Source organism: Callorhinus ursinus, unplaced genomic scaffold, assembly GCF_003265705.2.
Source record: "Callorhinus ursinus isolate GAN/ISIS: 27379988/994484 unplaced genomic scaffold, GSC_fseal_2.0 scaffold4, whole genome shotgun sequence".
Lineage (NCBI taxonomy): Eukaryota > Metazoa > Chordata > Mammalia > Carnivora > Otariidae > Callorhinus > Callorhinus ursinus.
In genome coordinates, this window is record NW_027397066.1 from 65,664,374 (window position 1) to 65,677,619 (window position 13,246).

The window sequence follows — 13,246 nt, forward strand, 5'->3', positions numbered from 1 at the left end:
TCTTACCTGTCCCATTAAGCCCAGCTCAGATTCCCTAAGGAACATTTCACTATTTTTCTCTATTTCTTCTTTTCTTTATTTTCAAATTTTAATTCCAGTATAGTTAACATGCAGTATTACATTAGTTTCCAGTATACAATATAGTCATTCAACAATTCTATACATTATTCAGTGCTCATTACAATACGTAAACTCTTAGTCCCCTCCACCTATTTCACCCATCCCCCACTCACCACCCCTCTGATAACCATCAGTTTGTTCTCTATAGTTAAGAGTCTGTTTTGTGGTTTGTCTCTTTTTTCTTTGTTCCTTTTTGTTTTGTTTTGTTTCTTAAATTCCACATATTAGTTAAATCATATGCTATTTGCCTTTCTCTGAGTGACTTACTCACTTAGCTTTATACCCTCTAGATCCATCCATGTCATTGCAAATGGCAAGATTTCATTCTTTTTTAAGGTTCAGTAATATTGCATTATATATATATATTATATATATATATAACCCACACACACATACATGTATGTATATATTATATATATATACACCCACACACACATACATGTATGTATATACAACCTAATCTATTCATTTATTGATGGAAACTTGGTTTGCTTCCATACCTCGGCTATTGTAAATAATGCTTCAATAAACACAGAGATGCATATAACTTTTCAAGTTAGTGTTTTTATTTTCTTTGGGTAAATATCCAGTAGTGGAATTACTGGATCATATGATACTTCTATTTTTAATTTTTGAGGAACCTCCATACTCTTTCCCACACTGGCTGGACAAGTTTGCATTCCCCCCAACAGTGCATGAGAGTTCCCTTTTCTCCACATTCTTGCCAACACTTGTTATTTCTTGTGTTTTGATTTTAGCCACTCTGATAGGTGTAAGTTGATATCTCATTGTGGTTTTGGTTTGCATTTCCCTATGATGAGTGATATTGAGCATCTTTTCATGTGTCGTTGGCCATCTGTATGTCTTCTCTGGAGAAATGTCTGTTCATGTCTTCTCATTTTTAATTGGATCATTTGTTTTATGGTGTTGAGTTGTATCAGTTCTTTATATATTTTGGATATTAACCCTTTATCAGATATGTCATTTGCAAATATCTTCTCCCATTCTGTAGGTTGTCTTTTATAGTTTTGATGGTTTCCTTTGCTGTGCAGAAGCTTTTTATTTTGATATAGTCCCAACAGTTTATTTTTGCTTTTGTTTCCCTTGCCTCAGGAGACATATCTAGAAAAAAGTTGCTATGGCCGATGTCAAAGAAGTTACTGCCTATGTTCTCTTCTAGGATTTTTATGGTTTCAGGTCTCACATTTAGGTCTTTAATCCATTTTGAGTTTATTTTTGTGTATGGTGTAAGAAAGTGGTCCAGTTTCATTCTTTTGCATGTAGTTGTCCAATTGTCCCAACACCATTTGTTGAAAAGACTTTTTCCCATTGCATGTTCTTGCCTCCTTTGTTGAAGATTAATTGACCATATAATCATGGGTTTATTTCTGGGCTTTCTTTTCTTTCTTTTTTTTTTTTTTTTAAGATTTTATTTATTTATTTAAGAGAGAGAGAATGAGAGAGATAGAGAGCACGAGAGGGAAGAGGGTCAGAGGGAGAAGCAGACTCCCTGCTGAGCAGGGAGCCTGATGTGGGACTCGATCCCGGGACTCCAGGATCATGACCTGAGCTGAAGGCAGTCACTCAACCAACTGAGCCACCCAGGTGCCCTGGGCTTTCTTTTCTGTTCTATTGATCTATGTGCCTATTTTTGTGCCAGTACCATACTGTTTTGATGACTACAGCTTTGTAATATAACTTGAAGTACAGAATTGTGATGCCTCCAGCTTTGCTTTTCTTTTTCCAAGATTGCTTTGGCTATTCAGGGTCTTTCATGGTTCCATACAAATTTAGTATTATTTGTTCTAGTTCTGTGAAAAATGCTGTTGATATTTTGATAAAGACTGCATTAAATCTGTAGATTGCCTTTTCCTCTACTATTGACTAGAGTCAGAATAAACTTCTCTCTACCACAGAGTCCATGTACTATTATTAGAGTGCTTGTCACTATCTGCTGGGAATGTGGACTACCAAGGACAAGACTCATGTCATAGTTATCTGTGCAACCTTCACAGTCTAGCACAGGTCTTATATATTGCTGTGGTCTCAATGTTTGTGTCCCTGCAAAAGTCCATATGTTGAAATCCTAATCCCTAAAGGATGGTATTAGGATATGGGACCTTTGGGAAATGACTGGGTCATGAAGGCAGAGCCCTCATAGGTGGGATTAGTGTCCTTATAAAAGAGGCCCAAGAGAGCGTCTTTGCTGTGTGAAGATACAACGAGAAGTCTACAACCCAGAAAAGGGCCCTCAGACAACAGTGCTGGAACCCTGACCTCAGACTTTAGCCTCCAAAACTGTGAGATCCAAATTTCTGTTGTTTATAAGCCACCCAGTCCATGGTATTTTGTCATAGCAGTCAGTACAGACTAGGATATACTGCAGGTACTTTCTAGTAGAGTAATCTTTCTTTTTGCCAGCTAAATCTTTTTCTTTATGTAGTCACTAATTTCCAAAGCACCCTCCAGATCTGGCTCTCTCTAACCCCCAGATCTCTTTCCTATAACATACATTTTTCACTCTCTTTTCAGTCTTTTAGAGGAGACATCAAGAGGATTATATTGAAGAAAAAAACTTAACTATAGGAACCAATAACCCCATAAAATAAAAATGACCTATAAAAATTAATTAGCAGGTATTGACCCATCCCTACCTCCTGCTGTCCATTAATTGGCCATGTTTCTTGAGTGAAAGGAAGATTTTTCAGTGGTCATAGGAAAGGATAGAGTATGGCCCTCTGGAATCTCCACCCCTGCTGTTACTAATTGTGTTACCCTGGGCAAACTACTTGCTCCAGGGTGGCCCTGCCTGCGAATGTGGTTTGCATTATTTACACACATCTCGCAGGATATTTTGAAACTAATTGTGGAGATATCTGTGACCTAGAAAGGTGGAGCATAATTCCTGGGGAAGAAGCCCTGCAGTTTACCCTTAGGAGAAGTCATTCAAACCTGTGCTTTCTTCCCCGGGTCTGTAAACAGGATTATGGTTGGATTCCAAGGGATTCGGATTCCTCTCCTTCAGGAGTTAAACTGAGACTAGCAAGCAACTCACTTCACAGGTCATAGTCCAGTAATCAAAGTTTAATTACTATCAAACCCTGTTGACTCAGGTCCCAACCATATTAATGAATCCATGAATGAAATTTCCAAAGGATCCTATTACCAAACCCCACCTTCCAAAGATAAGATGACACTGAATGGCACCAGGGAAAAGGCCAAAATATATCTACTTGAGACTACAACTTTTTTTTTTTTAATGAAAATAACTGGCTCAGTGTTGATGATCAAGACACATGATTCTGTTTCAAGGAAGTCAATCTGCAGACGCAGTAGATGAATCTGAAGAACTCTGCCCTTCACTCTGATACTGGTCCGGTTGCTATGGCAACGTGTAACTAGTTTTCTTAGGTTGTTGTACAGCCTGATTTTCTTTAGACTAAAGATTCCCTTGATACATTTGCACTGGGTATAGTTGAGACTAAAACAACCCAGCAGTTGCAAAACATAGATTTCTTACCTAGAAATTATTGGTTTGATGGGAAAATATGTGATGACTCTGGGTCATACATACAAGGGAATTTCTGAAATCATGGGTTCATATGCAAAACAGAGTAATGATGGCCCTACAGTTATTATTAACTAGTGTCTCCCTTTTTCTATATCCCTTTCTCATTTCAGGATTTCCACATGGGGTTTTGTTGTTGTTGGTTGGGTGGCTGGCAGAGTAATGATGGCCCTACAGTTATTATTAACTAGTGTCTCCCTTTTTCTATATCCCTTTCTCATTTCAGGATTTCCACATGGGGTTTTGTTGTTGTTGCTTGGGTGGCTGGCATAACTGCTGTTCCACAACGAACTCAACATTAGCTAAATGCGGGGACAGGGGTGCTGAGAATGGACTTGAACAAAGTAGAATAATAGAGAATTCGAGAAAAGTTGTCAAAGCCTCAGGCAGCTCTCTGCAAAAAGAGGGCAATTACTGCCTCTCACCTTCTTTGCATAACTTCAGAGCACCTCTGAGAAGCTACAGAACTGCTCAGAGATCCCCACAGGAAAGATACCTGGTGTTTTTGTTCCAAGACTGAATTCCTAAAGGAGATGAAAGAAGTGGTTAAGGACTTGAACTGTAATTACAACCTTCAGTGTTTATCCTGGTGCCTGAAATATAAGAGCAACTCCTGGTGCTAAAGGTTAGAAATAATCTAGGATTTTAAAGAAGGACACAAGGATCACCTGGTAGGCTCAGCTAGTTGATTGAACAGTGGGATCAGCCCAGATGGCATCTATTTAAGGGTGCATCGTTGGGCAGCTCAAACGGACCTCATTACCTTAGAAGGAAAGAATGCGTCCTCCCTCGGAAATCTTGATTTTATACTCCACAGAAAATACGGGCATCTCACTCCTCCTCCCCACACCTTGGGGCTAGGAACAATGTGTTCCGTTTTGAGGTCGAAGCAGAACTTAATTTAAAGATTGTCATGCCTCTGTCCAGCCTTACCCTGTCACTATTATTTATCTGGAGTAAATATAACTTAGAGTGCTTTTAAAGAACTGCCAACATGGCACTTTAGTTGCTTCTCACAAAAGTCATGAGCTGTTTCTGGGACCTAGGATACTGAGGGAACTGTGACATTGCAAACATTCAGTGGGAACCCAGGAAGGAGAAAGTTCCGGGAAAAGGACATGATTTAGGTCATCACCATTGCTCTGGCCCCGTTTTCTCTGTCCCCCCCAACCTGATAATTTAGGCCAACCAACAGAGATTTGTTTTCACCCCACCCATCCCAGCTGGAGTTCCTTCCTTGCAAAGGTCAAGCACACAGATGCAGAGGTGAGGTGGCCTTGGGAACGGAGGAGAACTGGGTGGAGAGCCATTAAATGTTGACTCACTTAGGCTTAACCAGACTTCCTCCCTTTTTCCACACTCCAGTACAATTTTGGTGAACTTAAATAAACTGTGCATACTGCTAAGTTTTCCTATTTCCTTTTGGGTTATTATCACAGATCTACACCAGCTCCAGCATATGAAAATCCCCTCCCTTCAAAACTTGCAGGCATAGAATCACAGGGGAGAACATACTCACAAGCAGTCCAGTTTTTAAGTTTTCTGGGCAGAATTCTCTTAGATGCTGCCCTGTTTATACATTCTTCAGCACCTCCCTCAGTAACCATTTCCCTTAAATGCTCTGCTAAGTTTTTGCATTTAAATTTCCATTTCTTGGGTGTTTCACATGCTGATTTTTAAAATGTCCCTAGTGCTTTTTCCTTCCGTTCTTATGTTTTATGCATCTTCAGTAGCACCTGTACCTACCACAAGGCTACCATTACAAAGAACATTAAAACAAGTGCTTTTGAGACATTCAACAACATTAATAGGACTCCTGAAAGAGGCACATTCCCTTCACCATATGCTTGTGTCTACGAGTTTCCTGCCAGCCTTTATCCAAATGCATGTATATTTAGCTACAACACCACTTTGCATCACACTCTTAGACATTTTCCACCTAACATCACATTACTTATTTTCTGTGTTGTTACGTAGTCTTTGGACTTACAATATTTAGTGACTACATAATGTTCCATCAACAAAGTAGAGTATAATGTATTAGATATCTTGGTGGATATTTTTATTATTTCCATTTTTCCCTTTACTTTTTTTAAATTTAAAAAACAGTTATATTGAAACAATTCACATAACATACAATTCACCCAACTAAAGTGCACAACTTCATATTTTTTAGTATACTCACAGAATTGTACAGCCAACACCACAATGTAATTTTAGAATATTTTTGTCCCCTGCCAAAAGAAGCCCTTTACCTCTTAGCAGTCAGTCAGCATCCCTCCTATTGCTCTCCTCCCTGACTCCTGCCCTAGGCAAACACTAGTCTCTATCTCTGTATTTTTGCCTATTCTGGAAATTTTATATAAATGGAATAATATAATACGCAGTCTTTCAGGAGTTTATTTAGCATAATATTTTCAAAGTTCATCCATGTGGTAGCATGTATCACTACTTTATCCTTTTCCATTCCCAAAAATATTCCATTGAATGGATATACCACACTTTATTTATCTATTCATCCATTTGAGTTATTTCTACTTTGTGGCTATTATGAATAAGTCATCTACGAACAAGTTTTTGTTTGGGATATATGTTCTCATTTCTCTTGGTTATACACACAGGGGTGGAAATACTAGATCATAATGTAATTCTACATTTCACTTTTTGAGGAACAACCAAACTATTTTTTCCTATAATTAATACCTATGCAAATATACATTTTTTTTTTGTCTTTTGAATCATTTCTTCAGAATATATTTCCAGGAGTAGGGTTCCTGAGCCAAAGATACGGACATTTTTATGGCTCTTATTCATTCTATACCATCCAATTATTGTTTTTCAAAAGGATTAGACTGGTTTACACAGCTACAATTCATATTTATCATGAATGTACACATGCATATACACACACCCATGACTCTTTTTTTCTATACAGCAAACTTAAGAGAAAGAGGCCACAATTAACCACACATTTATAGATGAAGACATTAAGGCCCACAGGGGTTAGTAACTCAGTGTCAGATGACCAACCAAAGCAATGCAATGCCCCTTTTATGGGCTTCATTGGCTTCAAGTGTCTGTACCCAGTATGTCTCCGGTTTCAATGAGTAATTGCTGACTATGTCTCTATCCTGTAATTTCTTCAGCTTGTGACACAGTGAAACAAGAAATGGAGTCAGAGGCATGGGATCAGATTCTAGCTCCATAACTTGCTAGCTTTGAGATCTTAAGTAAGCAGCTGAATCATGATAAGCCTCAGTTTCTCCAAACATAAAACAGGATGATACTTACACCATAGGCTCACCTGGAGGATTTAACTTAAATTTTGGCTCAGCCAAAGAAATGTACATAGAAAGTGTTAATATTATTTTTCATGTGAATAACAAATGTCTTATTTTATTCTTTCTTGATGCCCTCTTCAGAGTGAAATATCAGTGATCTATGAATCTCTATTATGATTTAATAAATAGATTTCCTCCCCTTTGTTGGTCATCAAATTATCCTCTGAGGACTGTAACTTAGCTTTGTGCTAAGTTTATAAGAATTTTTGTATAGAAATATTAATAAGTAATATAAATGTAAAGTTTTCATTAAAAATTATAACAATTATAGATTATTACAATTATAAAAGCTATAAATACAATAGAAGAGCTACAGTATAAGTTTATTAAATAAGTTTAAATAGGTACATTTACTTTTTAACTTAAAAAATATTCAAAAGTTTATGTTATAATTATAAATTTTAAATTTATTTAAAATAAAACATAATTGGGGCACCTGGGTGGCTCAGTTGGTTAAGCGACTGCCTTCAGCTCAGGTCATGATCCTGGAGTCCTGGGATCGAGTCCCGCATTGGGCTCCCTGCTCAGCAGGGAGTCTGCTTCTCCCTCTGACCCTCTCATGCTCTCTCTATCTCATTCTCTCTCTCAAATAAATAAATAAAATCTTTAAAAAAATAAAATAAAATAAAACAGAATTAAAGTCTATAAAATAAGCAACATTTTTAAAAAGTACTCAATTATGAATTAATAAAATAAGCATAGGCTCATAAAAGTAAATGCTTATAAAATAAATATATGTCTAGCTCTAAAGACCTTGTAAATAAGATAACAATGATATAGTGAAAAGAGCCCTGGCCTCCTATTGTAAAGACTTAAATTTGAGAACAGCTGTGACACTTACTTCTTGTGTGACCTCTTGGGGTTCTATTTCTTCAGCAATGAAAAGTATAGTATATAATTTGTATTTTTTTAAAGAAGATCCAAATAAGGCAATGTATTTGAAAACAATCAGCACTACCAAAAAATTATACATCTCTTTGGAATGTCAAAACCAAGACATACAGTTATACCACACAATGGCCCACTTACTTGTAGGATATGAACCCTGAGTTCTCTAGGAGTTGAGAAAAGATAGGAAAGAAAATGAAAATGGGAAGTCATCTTTTCAAGCATGAGAAAACATCACAAAGAAGAAATAGTTCTCCCAGTTCCTATGTCACTGATGGTCAACTTCATACCCGAAATGATCCTAAAAGTTTAGGCTCTGAAAGATCCAAATCTAAAGTGATGACCATGGAGCTATGAACAGGAGGGAGGGAGGAAGCTAGCGGTGCTGTAACCTGCATCTATGCAGATGGGGCTGCTTAGAGACTGGCAGTAAATTCGGGGAAAGGTATCAATGGGTAAGAGGTATCTTATAGGCTGAGTTGTGTCTCCCAAAATTCATATGTTGAAGTCCTAACTCCTACTACCTCAAAATATAATCATATTTGGAGCTAGGGCCTTTTAAAGGGGTGATTAAATGTTTAAAATGATGTCATTAGGGTGGGCCCCAATCCAAATGACTCTGGTCTTTACAAGAAGAAGAAATTCATACACAGACACACATAGAAGGAAAAGCAAGTGAAATCAGAGAGAAGATGGCCATCTACAAGCCAAGGAAAAAAGTCTCAGGAGAAACTAACCCTGCTAACACCTTGACTTCAAACTTCTAACCTCCAGAACTCTGAGAAAATAAATTGTTTAAGCCACCCAGTCTGTGGTGCTTGGTTATGGCAGCTGTAGAAAACCAACCCAAGGCATCTTAGCAAAAAAGACAATAAATATCAGGGGGAAGGGTTTTTGGAACAGAAACCTTTTGGGGACTTTTAGGTAGTCAGTGTAGGAAAGGTTTCTGAATGAATTGGGGAAAAGGTGCTTTAGTGACCAGCGATAAAGCAGATGCAGAAGTTTGAATGGGTGGTGTTCTGTATGTACATCAGTACTGAGTAGGCTCTGGGGATACTCAGGTAAATAAGAGGCTGTCTTACCCCCAAGGATCTCACTCAAGGCTAATGAGGGAGAGAAGTAAACAAATAATATTCAAAAGGAGGAGTGCATATTAAAGATAGAGGAGGAAGAGCATCCAGCCCAGCCAGGAGAGCAGCTCCTGTGGCCAGGAGGCTTCCAAGAGGAGCTGAGTACAGGAAATCAGAACAGAAGTTAGGTAGACAAAGCAGTGGTGTGGGGCAGGGAGGGGCAGGAGGGTCTAGGGATATGAAAAGAGGTTTATGGTGTTTCGGGAAGAGGAAATATCATGAGGGCAAGAGGTATGGAAAAAAAAACAAATGCTGACTTTTTATGTGAGCCACAAATAATTTGAAGCTGTTAGATCTTACAGAGTGAGACAGAGGTGGTGAGAGATGGCACAGGAAAGTAGGCAGGAAGCCCAGGATTCTTTCATAACAATGCTTGAATGGATTACTTGGCCAGCAGACAGGAGCATGCAACCTCAAGGATGAAAGACTCTAACTATTCAGGCTGCTGTTGGAACAAATCAGAAAAGATAGGCTTATGCCTGAAAACCTGGACTAGCAAAGTAGCAGAAGGGATATACAGTGGAGAGACATAAGAAAAGGGTTTGGAATTAAAATCATCAGAGCTTAAACATTGCTTGGAAGTGGAGGTTGGGCTAGGAAGGATTACACACAGGTTTGGAGGGAGTGAGGAAGTAAAGACCAGGAGTACACACTCTTGATAGGATTCCAAGAAGAGGGAATGACATAGTAAGGGTGCAGGTGAGGCACATGGAGGGACTGTGGGTTTGCATCCGTGTATGCCTTAGGCACCAAAAGGTGCAAAAGCACTTACCACTTTGGAGTTCTGATTTTAAACATATGATTATTTGATGTAAATATTGTATTACATTTTGACCTTAACCTATCTTCCTGTCTCAACTTGAACTTTCTTGTGCAGTCAAAATTTTCTGCTTCCTCCCATGCAAACACTTGGCTTATTCATTCCCCATTCTTTCTCACACCTTTGCCTCCCCCTTCTCATAGATGCTGGCTCCACCAGCCACTAGCTGTGGACATATAGACAAGTTGCCTCACCTTTTAAATCTTATACTTCCTTGCACAGAAAATGAGGATAATGATAATGACCATCACACAAGTTCATTTCATAGACTAAATGAAAACAACAACCACAACAAAAACACAGTTTCAGAGGAGCACAGGGAAAGAAGTTCTAAACCATGATGGTGGAGATGGGTAAGGTTTAGGGAAATCAAGAAATCTTCCCACAAGTGTTAACCTCACTTCTACCTACTTTCACTCATAAACATCTCTTCCTTGGACTTGTGAAAGGTTCTCCACTCGTCTCCCCAGATCTGCTCTCCATACCATACCTGAGACTGGGAAGTCTTTTTAAGAATAAATGGGATGGGTTAGCCTGGTGATGGGTATTAAAGAGGGCACGTATTGAATGGGGAACTGGGTGTTATACGCAAACAATGAATCATGGAACACTACATCAGAAAATAAATAAATAAATTTTTAAAAAATTAAAAAAAATATATTAAGAGAAAAAAAAGAAGTTATCCTTTGATAATGTGGGTAGCCCTCATCTAGTCATTTAGAAGGCTGTTAAGAGCAAAAACTGAGTTTTCTAAAAAAAAAAAATTCTTCGAAACTGCAGCATTGACATCTGCCTGAGTTTCCGGCCTTTTGATTTGCCCTATGGATTTTGAAATTGTCAGCTCCGACAACTGTATGAGTCAATTCCTTAAAATAAATAAATCTCTTGATAGATAGACAGACAGACAGATGGATCTAGATTTAGATATTCTACTGATTCTATTTCACTGGAGAATGCTGACTAATATACTCATTTAGAGAGGACAAGCAACTTTATTTGTATTGCAACATTAATTTAATTTATAATAACAAGTTTGTTATTTTTAACATAAATAAGAAGATAGCAGTATTTAAGATGTCACCATCACTCATTTAGATTTTTCTCATTTTTTAACAAAAATTTTGTGGATAACCTTGCACTTTGTAACTATTTTAATTCATTTTACATCATTTCTTTATAATTTATCACTATTATGGCATACATATACTATGAGAACATATTTGATATTCATTCCTCCAGACTAACTTTTATTCAATTAAAGGTCAAAGTGATGTTTAAAAAAAAAAAAAGAAGAAGAAGAAATGGATTAAAAAAAAGAATAAATGGCATTGCAATCCTCCTGCTCTACTGCCTTCCCCCTTAAGCCAAACACTCCAGAGGTTTCCTACTGCTCTTAGATGCAAACTAAAATTTCATCTTGGCCTACAAGGTCTTTCCTGGCCAAACCTTCTCCTACCTCTCCTGACTCATATGTACCATTTTCCTCCTTTTGGTGTCTTGAATGTCAGATATCTTCTACCACAGGACCTTTGCTTATGCTCTTTTCTCCTCTGGAAAAACTCTCCCTGCTCCATGCATCCCATTCAGCCTCCTCACTTCGCTTTCCAAGTCACTCCAATTCTCCCCTAAGTGCACAGCTCAACTCTTATTTCCACTGGGTTATATATCCCTCCCTCTGTGTTCTCATCCCACACAGCATTTCTCCTTGGAAGCTCTTATCAAAGTTGTTATTGATTTGGGCACTTTCTGTACCTATATTTATGTGGCTTTTAATAAGAAAGCACATATTATTTGGGTTGTAGGTAGTGTTTTCACCATAAACGTCTTTGCAAATATGTTCACATTACTAATTGGCCATAAGTCAATTTTGCTATAAAAGATAAAAAAATAACTGGTTGACAGTTTGGTTTGATTTCTTCATGGACACAGTACTCCCCTTTTCATATTATATAAATCTTAGCCCTGAAAATGGTCTATTCAGTGGTGCAGAGCTTTGGACCCACATTTCCCATAGGACTTAGGAATGCCTATCACTGGACGTGTGATAATATGCCGAGAACAAACAACAGTGTAGATGGCTTTCAAAAAACAACACAAAACTTAGTTGCAAATATGCGTTCCGGGGTTTGGAAACTGATACCTCTCCTAATGAATGATGAAATTTCAGGGAAAAAAGAAAAAGCAAGATGCTAAATGAGACAAATTAATAAGCAAAACACCCCACAAATGTGTAATACTATGAATGAAAGACTTTGAAGGTTAAGTGCTTAGATACAATCCAGAAAATAAAAGTTATTTGTGCAATATTGCTATAAATCTATATATATTTTAAATGTTTAAATATTTCATATTTTACAATAAGGTCTCTTAAATTTTGTTACTCATTTTTCATGTTTCATTATATCCTTTTTAATGAATGTCCATCTCATTTTTCATGATTTTATCTTTTACACCAAAATTATCTTAAGGTCAATTAGTTATTCAGTGAAAATGTTTGTGATGAAAATGCTTGTGGCACACATGCTTATGGCAAAAATACTGGACACGTATTATCTGCCTCCACTCCCCATGACTAAGCACCCCCCCAAGTCAGGGCTTTCTTTATTCTTATCCATCACTGTGTCCCCAAACTCTAGCATAGCACCTGGCATGTCATAGGCACTCAACAAGTATTTATTGAGTAAATAAATGAATAGGTAAATGAACAAATGGATGAACTCTTAAGACAATTCTTAAAAGACAAGAGAAGAACAGGCAAAGAAAACTGGGTAGAGGGAGGAGGAGCAAGATGGCGGGGGAGTAGGAGACCAGGATTTCGTCTGGTCCCAGGAATTCAGCTGGATAGGGATCAAACCATTCTGAACACCTACGAACTCAACAGGAGATCGAAGAAAAGAAGAGCAGCAACTCTCTGAACAGAAAAGTGACCACTTTCTGAAAGGGAGGCTGTGCAGAGAAGTGAATCTGAGGTGATATTTGGGAAGATAAACCGCGGGGAGAGGGGGCCTCTGTCAGCCGCTTCTGGCAAGTGATAGAGCAGCGGAGCACAAAATCGGAGCTTTTAGAGGTCAGCTCCGCTGAGGGACGTCGCTCCAGTGGCTAAGCAGGGGGTGGAACCCTCTCTGGGACAATGTGGTCTCAGGTTCCTCGGGGTCACAGAAAGATCAGGGATGCCTGAGTGCAGCAGAGCTCCCAGGTATCGAAGCAGGAAAGCTGGCTGCAGAGACAGAGCCGAGGCGCGGGCTCTCAGCTCGGGGTTGCCATAAACTGTGATCCGCAGCACAGTCGGGCCACTGCTCCTCCAGCAGGGACCCAACAAGCGGCAGATCCGGGGAGACTCCCCTTCCTCCCCTGGAAGGAGCGGCGCGGGAGTGCACCG

At 38.5% G+C, this 13,246-nt stretch overlaps 1 protein-coding gene across 1 annotated transcript in view; it reads right to left on the reverse strand.

The window, feature by feature from the left end:
• RASGEF1B (RasGEF domain family member 1B) overlaps nt 1–13,246 on the reverse strand; it is a 442,258-nt gene that overhangs the window by 153,235 nt on the left and 275,777 nt on the right. The window lies entirely within an intron of this gene.